This window comes from Salvelinus sp. IW2-2015, linkage group LG1 (assembly GCF_002910315.2).
Source record: "Salvelinus sp. IW2-2015 linkage group LG1, ASM291031v2, whole genome shotgun sequence".
Classification (NCBI taxonomy): domain Eukaryota; kingdom Metazoa; phylum Chordata; class Actinopteri; order Salmoniformes; family Salmonidae; genus Salvelinus; species Salvelinus sp. IW2-2015.
This window is the reverse complement of record NC_036838.1, coordinates 1,623,891-1,636,974: the sequence shown is the minus strand read 5'-3', so window position 1 is coordinate 1,636,974 and position 13,084 is coordinate 1,623,891.

The following is a 13,084-nucleotide window of genomic DNA, read 5'->3' as shown; positions in this document are numbered from 1 at the left end:
CACAAGAGGGATATCTTCAAACCWCCAACTTTCTACCCTGAGACAAGGCCGACTACAGCCTAAGAAGATCTCGCCCACGGCATGAAACCGAGGGGGGCGCCAACCCGGACAGGAAGATCACGTCAGTGACTCAACCCACTCAAGTGACGCACCCCTCCTAGGGATGGCATGGAAGAGCACTAGTAAGCCAGTGACTCAGCCCCCGTAATAGGGTTAGAGGKAGAAAATCCCAGCAGAGAGAGAGGAACCGGCCAGGCAGAGACAGCAAAGGCGGTTTGTTGCTCCAGTGCCTTTCCGTTCACCATTACACCCTTGGGCCAGACTACACTCAATCATAGGTCCTACTGAAGAGATGAGTCTTCAATAAAGACTTAAAGGTCAAGACCGAGTCTGCGTCTCTCACTTGGATAGCCAGACCATTCCATTAAAATTGAACTCTACAGGAGAAAGCCCTGCCTCCAGCTGTTTGCTTAGAAAATCCAGGGACAATWAGGAGGCCTGCGTCTTGTGACCGTAGCGTACGTGTAGGTATGTACGGCAGGACCAAATCYGAAAGATAGGTAAGAGCAAGCCCATGTAATGCTTTGTAGGGTAGCTGTAAAACCTTGAAATCAGCCCTAGCCTTAACAGGAAGCCAGTGTAGAGAAGRTAGCACTGGAGTAATATGATCAAATGTTTGGGTTCTAGTCAAGATTCTTGCAGCCAGGTTTAGCACTAACTGAAGTTTATTTAGTGCGATATCCTGGTAGACAGAAAGAAGAGTATTGCAGTAGTCTAATCTATTTTTCTGCATCATTTTTGGACAGAAAGTTTGTGATTTTTGCAATGTTACGTAGATGGAAAAAAGCTGTCCTTGAAACAGTCTTGATATGTTCGTCAAAAGAGAGWTCAGGGTCCAGAGTAACGCCGAGGTCCTTCACAGTTTTATTTGAGACGACTATACAACCATCAATATTAATTGTCAGATCCAACAGAAGATCTCTTTGTTTTTTGGGACCGAGAARRAACATCTCTGTTTTGTCTGAGTTGAAAGGTAAAAAAAAGTGCCGCCATCCACTTCCTTATGTCTGAAACACAGGCTTCCAATGTTGGCAATTTTGGGGCTTCACCAAGTTTCATCGAAATGTACAGCAGTGAAAGTTAACATTATGTTTCCAAATGACATCGCCAAGAGGTAAAATATATAGTGAATACAATAGTGGTCCTAAGACGGAACCTTGAGGAACATTGAAGGACAAACCATCCACTGAGACAAACTGATATCTTTCCGACAGATAAGATCTAAAGCAGGCCAGAACTTGTCTGTGTAGGTCAATTTGGGTTTCCAATCTCTCCAAAAGAATGTGGTGATCGATGGTAAAGCAACAGCTTTTTCAAAAATGTTTGAGAGGAATGGGAGATTCGATATAGGCCGATAGTTTTTTATATTTTCTGGATCAAGTTTTGMCTTTTTCAAGAGAGGCTTTATCACTGCCACTTTTAGTGAGTTTGGTACACATCTGGTGGATAGGGAGGCGTTTATTATGTTCAACATAGGAAGGCCAAGCACAGGAAGCAGCTTTTTCAGTAGTTTAGTTGGATTAGGGTCCAGTATGCAGCTTGAAGGTTTAGAGGCCATGACTATTTTCATCAATGTGTCAAGAGATATAGTATTAAAAAACCTGAATTTCTCTCATGATCCTAGATCCTGGCAGTTTGTGCAGACTCAGGACAACTGAGCTTTGGAGAAATATGCAGATTTAAAGAGGAGTCCGTAATTTGCTTTCTAATGATCTTTTCGTAAAAGAAGTTCATGAATTTATTACTGCTGAAGTGAAAGCCATCCTCTCTTGGGGAATGCTGCTTTTTAGTTAGCTTTGCGACAGTATCACATGTTTTGGGGGGGATTGTTCTTATTCTCCTAAGTTGGAAAAATAGGATGATCGAGCAACAGTGAGAGSTCTTCGATACTACACGGTACTGRCTTTCCAAGCTCATCGGAAGACTTCCAGTTTGGTGTAGCGCCATTTCCGTTACAATTTTCTGGAAGCTTGCTTCAGGGCTCTGGTATTTTCTGTATACCAGGGAGCTAGTTTCTTATGACAAACGTTTTTTTGTTTTTAGGGGTGCGACTGCATCTAGGGTATTACACTAGGTTACATGTTAGGTGGTTTACCGATTTTTGTACTCTGACGTCTTTGGGTAGGTGGAGGGAGTCTGGAAGGGCATCGAGGAATCTTTGGGTTGTCAGAGAATTTATAGCACAGCTTTTGATGATCCTTGGTTGTGGTTTGAGCAGATTATTTGTTGCGATTACAAACACAATAAAATGGTGGTCTGATAGTCCAGGATTATGAGAAAGACATTAAGATCCACAATATTTATTCCACGGCACAAAACTAGGTCCAGAGTATGACTGTGGCAGTGAATAGGTCTGGAGACAAGTTGGACAAAACCCACTGAGTCGATGATGGCTCCGGAAATCTTTTGGAGCGGGTCTGTGGACTTTTCCATGTGAATATTAAAGTCACCAAAAATGTGAATATTATCTGCCATGACTACAAGGTCCGATAGGAATTCAGGGAACTCAGTGAGGAACGCTGTATATGGCCTAGGAGGCCTCTAAACAGTAGCTATAACAAGTAATAGAGTAGGCTGCATAGATTTCATGACTAGAAGTTCAAAAGACGAAAACGCAGTAATTTTTTTTTTTGTAAATTGACATTTGCTATCGTAAATGTTAGCAACACCTCTGCCTTTGCGGGATGCACGGGGGATATGGTTACTAGTGTAACCAGGAGGAGATGCCTCATTTAACACAGCAAATTCATCAGGCTTAAGCCATGTTTCAGTCAGGCCAATCACATCAAGATTATGATCAGTGATTAGTTCATTGACTATAACTGCCTTGGAAGTGAGGGATCTAACATTAAGTAGTCCCATTTTGAGATAATTCAATAATGACAGGAATGGAGGATGTCTTTATTCCAGTGYGATTGCTAAGGCGAACATGCCATGTTAAGTTTTGCCCAACCTAGATCGAGGCACAGGCACGGTCTCAATGGGGAAAGCTGAGCTGACTACACGCTAGTGGCAGACTCCACTAAGCTGGCAGGCTGGCTATCTCATTGTGGAGCTAGAGGAGTTAGAGACCTGTCTATGTTCATAYATAAGATGAGAGCACACCTCCAGCTTGGATGGTCCATCACTCCTCAGCAGGCCTGGCTTGGTCCTGTTTGTGAGTCCCAGAATGAGGGCCAATTATCTACAAATTCTATCTTTTGGGAGTGGCAGAATACAGTTTTCAACCAGCGATTGAGTTGTGAGACTCTGCTGTAGAGCTCATCACTCCCCCTAACTGGGAGGGGGCCAGAGACAGTTACTCGATGCCGACACATCTTTCTAGCTGATTTACACGCTGAAGCTATGTTGCGCTTGTTGACCTCTGACTGTTTCATCCTAACATCGTTGGTGCCGAAGTGAATAACAATATTCCTATGCTTTCTACACTCGCCAGTTATAGCCTTAGCCAGCACCATCTTCAGATTAGCCTTAACCTCGGTAGCCCTGCCCCCTGGTAAACAGTGTATGATCGCTGGATGATTCTTTTTAAGTCTAATACTGCGGGTAATGGAGTCGCCAATGACTAGGGTTTTCAATTTGTCAGATCTGTGCTTGTTGATGGCACAGACGCTGTTTCATCCTTTCCTACACTGAAATTACCCTTGCCTAACGATTGCGTCTGAAGCTGGGCTTGCAGCACGGCTATCCTCACCATAAGGTGATCGTTCTCCTGTATATTATGAGTTCAGTGATGACAGGTATCCTAGTGGTTAGAGCGTTGGGCCAGTAACCGAAAGGTTGCTATATKGAATAACCGAGCTGACAAGGTAAAAATCTGTCGTTCTGCCCCTGAACAAGGCAGTTAACCCACTGTTCCTAGGCTGTCATTGTAAATAAGAATTTGATCTTAACTGACTTGCCTCGTTAAATAAATAAAATAATTAGGCATAATGTTGATGTTACTACTTAGCTTCGGCTGGTGGAGGTCCTGTAGAACCATGTCCAGATAAAGCGTCCGGGGTGAAAAAGTRGAATGAAAAAAGTTGAGTGAGGGAAGAAATTGAAATATAAAACAGTAATTAAAAAGTAAAAACCGTAAAGTTGGCAGGTAGCAAAGTAACGTTAGCAACAAACCGCACAACAGCACGTAAACAAGTCCACAAGTGGTGACCGAAAATGACGTGTGAAAAAACAATACGATCCAGGTGTGCTACAGTGCATGATCGCTGGATTATTCTCCTTGGTAAAAAAGTGCTTAAAATATCCAATCACAGCTATACGCAAATGTAGAGCTCTTAGATTAGTAACAGGGATGACTTTAGGTAACAGGGATGACTAGATAACATGAATGACTTTAAGCAGCAAAGTAACAGAAAGACACGTTTCACATAGTTTACCATCTCCCGAATTAAACTCTAAAAGGTCTTTACCTATCACATCTATAAACAGTCAACTTATTAATCATAACCTCGTATCATATCACCATTCTGACAGTGGAGGCTGGTGACTTGAAAAATTGAGGAGGATGGGAGACCCACGGTATAGGCACGGAACTTACGGAGACGACAAAGTGTGTTTCAAAAATCGTCAAAGGTTAATTAATTTAACCTAAAGCATTTAATGAAGACATATATAGTACAATAGTATGGGAAATGGAAATGAGAGGGCTACTTACACCGCGTTGGAATTGGATCACAGCAGTGATTGAATGAGGGTATGAGGCATGAGTTGAGGTGTTCAGAGGCTTGACCAGTGCAGGACAGGATTTCACTAGGAAGACAAAAATAACACAACACACTACACTGTTAGACAAAAGAGCTAAAAATGAGTTAGTCAAAGCATTGATGAGTAATAATGTGATTGTTTTTGTGTATGTGATTGACTCTAAATACAGTAATGAAAGAAAATTGATAGGGGTATTCACAGTGCTTGGAAAGGAAACATTCAATGTGCCAGTGGATGAGCGGGCAGATGAGATGTGGCTTCAGTTCATGTCAGGAGAGAGTTGACAATGGTTTTGGAGTGGAGTGGTCAGCACCTCTTAAGCAGGGAACAGGAGGGGACTTAGCTGTAAATACAAATAGCAGATACATTCCATTACAGCTGCGCCATTGTAAGTTTGGACCACCAGTTTCTCTATGAAGTTAAACTCAGACATCTCAAAATTCATAAAGTCAAACACAGCCTGTGATCTCGCCCAAAGTAGTCCAAGAAATGTACCTGAATAATGCCCTGATCATCCACATACCTGACGATAACTGACAACTGCAAGCAGACTGGTGACACCATAGGTCCCAGAGCGTTGGGGCAATTTTTACCCCCTTGGGCCTGGAGTCCTAACTAGAAAAGCTCAGGATCCTATAAGGTATGACAGTGATTAATCAGTTGTGAAAAGATTTTACATGGGCTATGATGGGACCAGTTTTCCTYATCAAGTCACATTGTTTTAAAAAACACCCTTGGAAAAAAACTTCTGGCCCTAATGGGTTGAAACCGGTCAAACTGCAGCTACCTTATATGGGCTCCTGAATGGTGCAGCGGTCTAAGGCGCTGCATCTCAGTGCAAGAGGTGTCACTACAGTCCCTGGTTTGATTCCAGGCTGTATCACATCCGGCTGTGATTGGGAGTCCCACAGGGCGGTGCACAATTGGCCCAGCATCGTCCGGGTTTAGTCGGGGTAGGCCGTCATTGTAAATCAGAATTTGTTCTTAACTGACTTGSCTAGTTAAATAAAGGTTACACATTTGATCATATRAATTATATTTCGACTAGATTAGGAGGGGGATTTCCTCTATACAGACACATAGACAACAACTGATAGACAATAGAACTCACGGGGCTGAGCTTGCTTCATGCATGTTTTCATCATGCAGGCCTATGCAACTATAGGCCTTATAAAACTCAAATAATTTACTCACATCTGTCATCACTATTAMGATGACTGATTAATTCCAGTTAATAATTTGGGATAAAAAAATGTATAGGCAGCCTAGCCAGCCCAAATTTGAATATAAACTAAATTTGATCACGTTCACATTTTCTCCTGACACACAAATGGACTATAAATACATAATGTTACCAATTAGTTTGCCCTGATCAGATGGACAGGGCGCATAGGATGTAACGTCCTGCAGCTGCTCTTATTAGTAGCTTACAGTTGATCAGACTGAAAAAATATCTTGTTTTCATCCCATACAGCATGTCAGATTTCTAATGTTTCGGTGTAGRCTAGGCTGCACCGGAGTGATTATGTGTCATCATCTTTGCCAAATAAATAACGGAAGAATGTGTAAAGCCTATTTGAGAGCACGCAAAAAAATGCGCTGCGTCAACCTCTCTTTTCATCAAAATGTTAATGAATGATGCGATGGAAGCTATCAAATACGGAATTGTTTTCAACATCCTAGAAAAGACTGTCGAACGTGTGATATGTTTAGCAAGTAAAGCATCGTTTACGTGCAATTACCTCTGCAAGCTCCTTGTAGTTGCCCTTGTTCGCGGAACTTTCCCTCTCGTCCTGTCCTCTATTGATGCAGCTTTTTCCCAGAAGCTTGAATCTGATGTGGGCATTTATATGCTCCCTGCTTTTTTCTTTTGCCGTTTAGCTTAACAATCGATGTTCTTCAGGTCACTGTACCCACCTTTCGACCAAGGCTCAGACTTTCCAAAAAACAGGCAAGGCCAGCAATACAGGCGGCTTGATGAAAGGCTTCCTGTTAATCAGCTATACTTTTGACACCAGTTGGTAATGAATGCACTCATCTTTTCATCATTCTTCYTGAAACTGATCTCAGGCAGATGTCGACCCTCGCTTTTAATTTGCACCTTTTCCGTGTACCCCAGAGAATGAAAGGGGTTCTTAAAAAGTCCACAACATTTTTGGCAGCGTTTGTCATTCTACCATTCTGACGGAGAAAACTGCACTAAATAAATTGCATTAAAGAGATGTACATTGCTTAATACAGACACTTAGCACGGAAGCAGACTTTATGTATAAACAGCCATGGACATGGCTAAGTGGCTTAGCATGGCGGTCAAACACACACATACACAGGCTAATAGTTGTAGACAGACAAGCTATAGAGGACAAACYGGGAATGTATGTGACAAAGCAAACAGCTATATTTGTCTTAAAAGTCTGTTCAAGATCCTTCGCGTGTAAACACATTTTAAAGGCCCAGTGCAGTCGAAAATGTGGTTTCTACCCTATGGAGTTGGAATAAAACMGACATTTTGAAAATTATGAAAATGCTCTTTTAGTGTAAAATATGTTAGAAAAGATTGCCAGAAATATCCGTCTGTTTTGGTGGGATGGAGTTTTGGCCTGCCTAGTGACATCACCCCTCCCTACAATTCCCTGACAATCCTAGCAAAACTATTGTGTCGGGATTTGACTATAACATTAATCTGAAGACTGTTATTTATCTAATTAACTAACTGTTTAATTGTTACCCAATTAAGTTAATCATGTAACAATTATCTCATTAGGATCAGGGGCACCACAAGAGAGGTTCTTTAAAGAGTTACCATCTCCCAAATTAAACTCTAAAAGGTCTTTACCTATCACATCTACATCTATAAACAGTCATAACCTCATATCATATCACCATTCTGAACAGTCATAACCTTCTTGCATCTGCAAAAACCCGAGCTTAACTTATGATTCAGAATGACACATTGGTTTAATTATTTATTTTCTAGCTAATTAAAAGGGAACACAGGTTAAACACGCATACTACACTGATATTGACTGGAGACGTAATACGCTAAAAACAGATCCCTAGCGGAATGACAACATGGATAACACTGCCACATTCAGAAACTACACTCGCCTACAATAACCATATYCTTTGCACACAAACCGCCGCCAGCTTTGAGCAAGAAATCATGAATGTATTTACATGAAATGCCTGGGTTCGCCAGGGATCTCTCGGTGAACGGGGCAGCCTTGGAAAAGTGGTTGGGCCTTTTTGCGGCACGGTTCGAAATGGTTCCAAKAATTCTTCTACTGTTGTCTTTCTTCGTAGTTGTCTGGTATCCGGTGACTTATCGTGTAGTCCCGAACAGAACTACAGAGTTGATTTTCCTTCCATTTGCTCTTGGAGATGCTTCTTTGAAGATAGGCTAGCCAACCGTATCGATGGTTCCGCAATGGGGTGATGACAGTAGCGTAATACGATGGTTTGAGCAGAGTAACAGGATGGTCCTACTTAAGTTCACTTTCGAAGATACTTTACTTAGGACAGCTAATCAGACGTACCAGTGATTGTCCGGGAAGTGATTTTATTGTCTCCACCTCATGTTGAGATTCAAAGTTCAAACCATTTTCAACGTGTAGCTGCCTTTTAAAGATCCCCCTGTGTGTCTGTCATTAATGTGGTGAAACAAATGCCACTTGACACAAGTTCCATCTGTGTGAAATGCAAAGAACTTCTTAAACGCTCAGTTTACAACTTGCAGGGTCTAGTTCAACCTAGCCTCGCGAGATTGATTACAATCTCAACCCCTACTTCAAACATTTAAGAAATGTTTCGGACAAACTCATAGAGTTTTCCAACCCCCTTACCCAAATTGGTAACCCTCCCATGGCATCCACCTTGTTTGTTTTTTTATGTTTGTTTTTTACAAGGCATCAAGCATCAAGGACAAGCATCCATTCCACCAGGGAGGGAGGGAAGGATTACACCAGGTTGTTTTCTTATTTGATGATTCCAAATGCTTCATTAGGACTTGATGTCTTTCATCATTATGCTTTTATGTTATGCTGTAGTGCTCAGCATCTGCAATCCACTTACYTTTGGAAATCACATAAACAGGCTTTGAAAAACAACAAAAATCTTTCAGAATCTTCCAGCAATTGCTGAAATGAGGTCAAAGATATAACGTTGATGTAACGTTGGCCTAATCGTCGGGAGTTGGATTCACTTCACAGCTGAGATGTGAAATGTGAAAAATTGGCTTTCATTTTCCAATGTGTAAACACACTCCAGCCTAGCTCCAAGCTTCTATTACCCAACCCACAGGTCTATCAGCAACCCTCACCAAGGGTTAGAGTATGTGTTTGGGGTTCTAAAGCTGTGTTTACCCTGGCAGCACAATTCTGATCTTGTGTCCACTAATTGCTCTTTTGACGAATCATCAGATCTTTTCTTTTTAGAGCTCAAATGATTGGTCAAAAGACCAATTAGTGGAAACAACATCAAAATTGGTATGCCTGTATAAACGCAGCCGAAGAGACCTGTAATACATTGTAATGGGGTCCCAAMGTGAAAGGGAAAAACAGGCCCAAGATTAATCCAACCCTAGGTATAAAGAGGCTGCTCCGAAGGCTTTCCCCTCGCGAGTCAAGACAAATGGTRCTTGTTTATGCCAGGCTTTGCCGTCCAGCGGTATCCATTTCATGTCAAAGTCGGCCCATCTGCCAACTACGCCAGAAAACTGRGAAAGTGAAATAAACTGTAATCGATGGAGAGCCTTTTTTCACTATTAAGTGACAGAGTACTTTTATAGTCTTGTGAAGTGCCAATCCCTGGCGTACACGGTGGCTTTGGAGATGACAGTGCTGCCATCTTTCTTGACAAAGGTATTTGATCAAGCGCAAATATTCMGCCTCCAATCAATTCTTCACTGCTTCTTCAGCTCTTACCGTCTACAAGCGGCTTGAGGATAATSGGGGAAAAAACACATGGCCACTTAGACGACGCTCAATGTTGATCTTCGAGTGGTAGCGGGTGTCACACGGCGCGGACGTCAAATTAGAGACGATTTACCTGTCTGTGTCCAAAGAATAAAGAGGGAACAGATCAGTACGGGATGTGGCATCCCATGATACCATGAAGTCATCATGTCACCGTGGTTATAATTAAACCAGTGCCTCATAAGAATACCTCTTACTTGTTTGGGTCAGGAAGGAGATATGCAGCAACTTCGCTACCATAGTGAAGTGGAGAAAATATTCGAAAGAAATATAAAATCTCTACAATATCAAGATACAGTATAGTATCTACAATAACAAGATACAATATAGTATTTACAGTAACAAAATACAGTAGCTGTAACAAGAATGCACTGTATAACAAGACTGCATTATCGGAAGATTACCCTGTAATACACACAACTGCCTTCATCATTTGTTAAGAAGTATAGGTGACAGCAACTCACAAACAATCACATTAATCACATTGACAATATTTATTCCCGATCTTTGTCTTGCAGCCTTTGCATTTATCATAAGTATTTTACAACAACTGTTGTAGATGCTATTTGCAAATGACATGCCCATCACTAGAGACACACACACACATAAACTCAGCAAAAAATTAAACATCCTCACTGTCAACTGCGTTTATTTTCAGTAAACTTGAACATAACAAGATTCAACAACTGAGACATAAACTGAACAAGTTCCACAGACACATGACTAACATAAATGGAATAATGTGTCCCTGAACATAGGGTGGGTCAAAATCAAAGTAACAGTCAGTATCTGGTGTGGCCACCAGCTGCATTAAGTACTGCAGTGCATCTCCTCCTCATTGACTGCACCAGATTTGCCAGTTCTTGCTGTGAGATGTTACCCCACTCTCCCAACAAGGTACCCGCTAGTTCCCTGACATTTCTGGGGGGAATGGCCCTAGCCTTCACCCTCCGATCCAACAGGTCCCAGACGTGCTCAATGGGATTGAGATGCAGCCTCTTCGCTGGCCATGGCAGAACACTGACATTCCTGTCTTGCAGGAAATCACACATAGAACGAGCAGTATGGCTGGTGGCATTATCATGCTGGAGGGTCATGTCAGGATGAGCCTGCAGGAAGGGTACCACATGAGGGAGGAGGATGTCTTCCCTGTAATGCACAGCTTTGAGATTGCCTGCAATGACAACAAGCTCAGTCTGATGATGCTGTGACGGACCCATGACGGACCCTCCACCTCCAAATCAATCCCACTCCAGAGTACAGGCCTCGGTGTAACGGTCATTCCTTCAACGATATACGCGGATCCGACCATCACTCCTGGTGAGACAAAACCGCGACTCATCAGTGAAGAGCACTTTTTGCCAGTCCTGTCTGGTCCAGCGACGGTGGGTTTGTGCCCATAGGCGACGTTGTTGCCGATGATGTCTGGTGAGGACCTGCCTTACAACAGGCCTACAAGCCCTCAGTCCAGCCTCTCTCAGCCTATTGCGGACAGTCTGAGCACTGATGGAGGGATTGTGCGTTCCTGGTGTATCTCGGGCAGTTGTTGTTGCCATTCTTTACCTGTCCCGCAGGTGTGATATCCGGATGTACCGATCCTGTGCAGGTGTTGTTATACTTCGTCTGCCACTGCGAAGACGATCAGCTGTCTGTCCTGTCTCCCTGTAGCACTGTCTTAGGCGTCTCACAGTATGGAAATTGCTATTTATTACCCTGGCAACATCTGCAGTCCTCATGCCTCCTTGCAGCATGCCTAAGGCCTGTTTACGCAGATGAGCAGGGACACTGGGCATCTTTCTTTTGGTGTTTTTCAGAGTCAGTAGAAAGTCCTCTTTAGTGCCCTAAGTTTTCAGAACTGTGACCTTATTTGCCTACCGTATGTAAGCTGTTAGTGTCTGAACGACCGTTCCACAGGTGCATGTTCATTAATTGTTTATGGTTCATTGAACAACTGGGAAAACAGTGTTTAAACCCTTTACAATGAATATCTGCGAAGTTATTTTGATTTTTACAAATTATCTTAGAAAGACAGGGTCCTGAAAAATGTACGTTTCTTTTTTTGCTGAGTTTAACACCCCCAAATAGTTTTATAGTCTGGGCAAACATTTTGAGATGACACAAATATTAATTTCCACAAAGTTTGCTGCTTCAGTGTCTTTAGATATTTTGTCAGAGTTACTATGGAATACTGAAGAATAATTACAAAGCATTTCATAGTGTCAAAGCCTTTTTTATTGACAATAACATGAAGTTGATGCAAAGAGTCAATTTTGCAGTGTTGACCCTTCTTTTTCAAACCTCTGCAATCCGCCGTGGCATGCTGTCAATTAACTTTCTGGCCACATCCTGACTGATGGCAGCCCATTCTTGCATAAACAATGCTTGGAGTTTGTCAGAATTTGTGGGTTTTTGTTTGTCCACCCACCTCTCGAGGATTGACCACAATATCTCAATGGGATTAAGGTCAGGGGAGTTTCCTGGCCATGGACCCAACATATCAATGTTTTGTTCCCCGAGCCACGTAGTTATCACTTTGCCTTATGGCAAGGTGCTCCATCATGCTGGAAAAGGCATTGTTCYTCACCAATCTGTTCCTGGATGGTTGTGAGAAGTTGCTCTCGGAGGATGTGTTGGTACCATTCTTTATTCATGGCTGTGTTCTTAGGCAAAATTGTGAGTGAGCCCACTCCCTTGGCTTTGAAGCAACCCTACACATGAATGGTCTCAGGATGCTTTACTGTTGGCATGACACAGGACTGATGGTAGCGCTCACCTTGTCTTCTCCGGACAAGCTTTTTTCAGGATGCCCCAAACAATCGGAAAGGGGATTCATCAGAGAAAATGACTTTACCCCAGTCCTCAGCAGTCCAATCCCTGTACCTTTTGCAGAATATCAGTCTGTCCCTGATGTATTTCCTGGAGAGAAGTGGCTTCTTTGCTMCCCTTCTTGACACCAGGCCATCCTCCAAAAGTCTTTGCCTCAATGTGCGTGCAGATGCACTCACACCTGCCTGCTACCATTCCTGAGCAAGCTCTGTACTGGTGGTGCCCCGATCCCGCAGCTGAATCAAATCTAATCAAATTGTATTTGTCACATACACATGGTTAGCTGATGTTAATGCGAGTGTAGCGAAATGCTTGTGCTTCTTGTTCCGACAATGCAGTAATAACCAACGAGTAATCTGACCTAACAATTTCACAATACAATCAACTTTAGGAGACGGTCCTGACGCTTGCTGGACTWTCTTGGGCGCCCTGAAGCCTTCTTCACAACAATTGAACCGCTCTCCTTGAAGTTCTTGATGATCCGATAAATTGCTGATTTAGGTGCAATCTTACTGGAA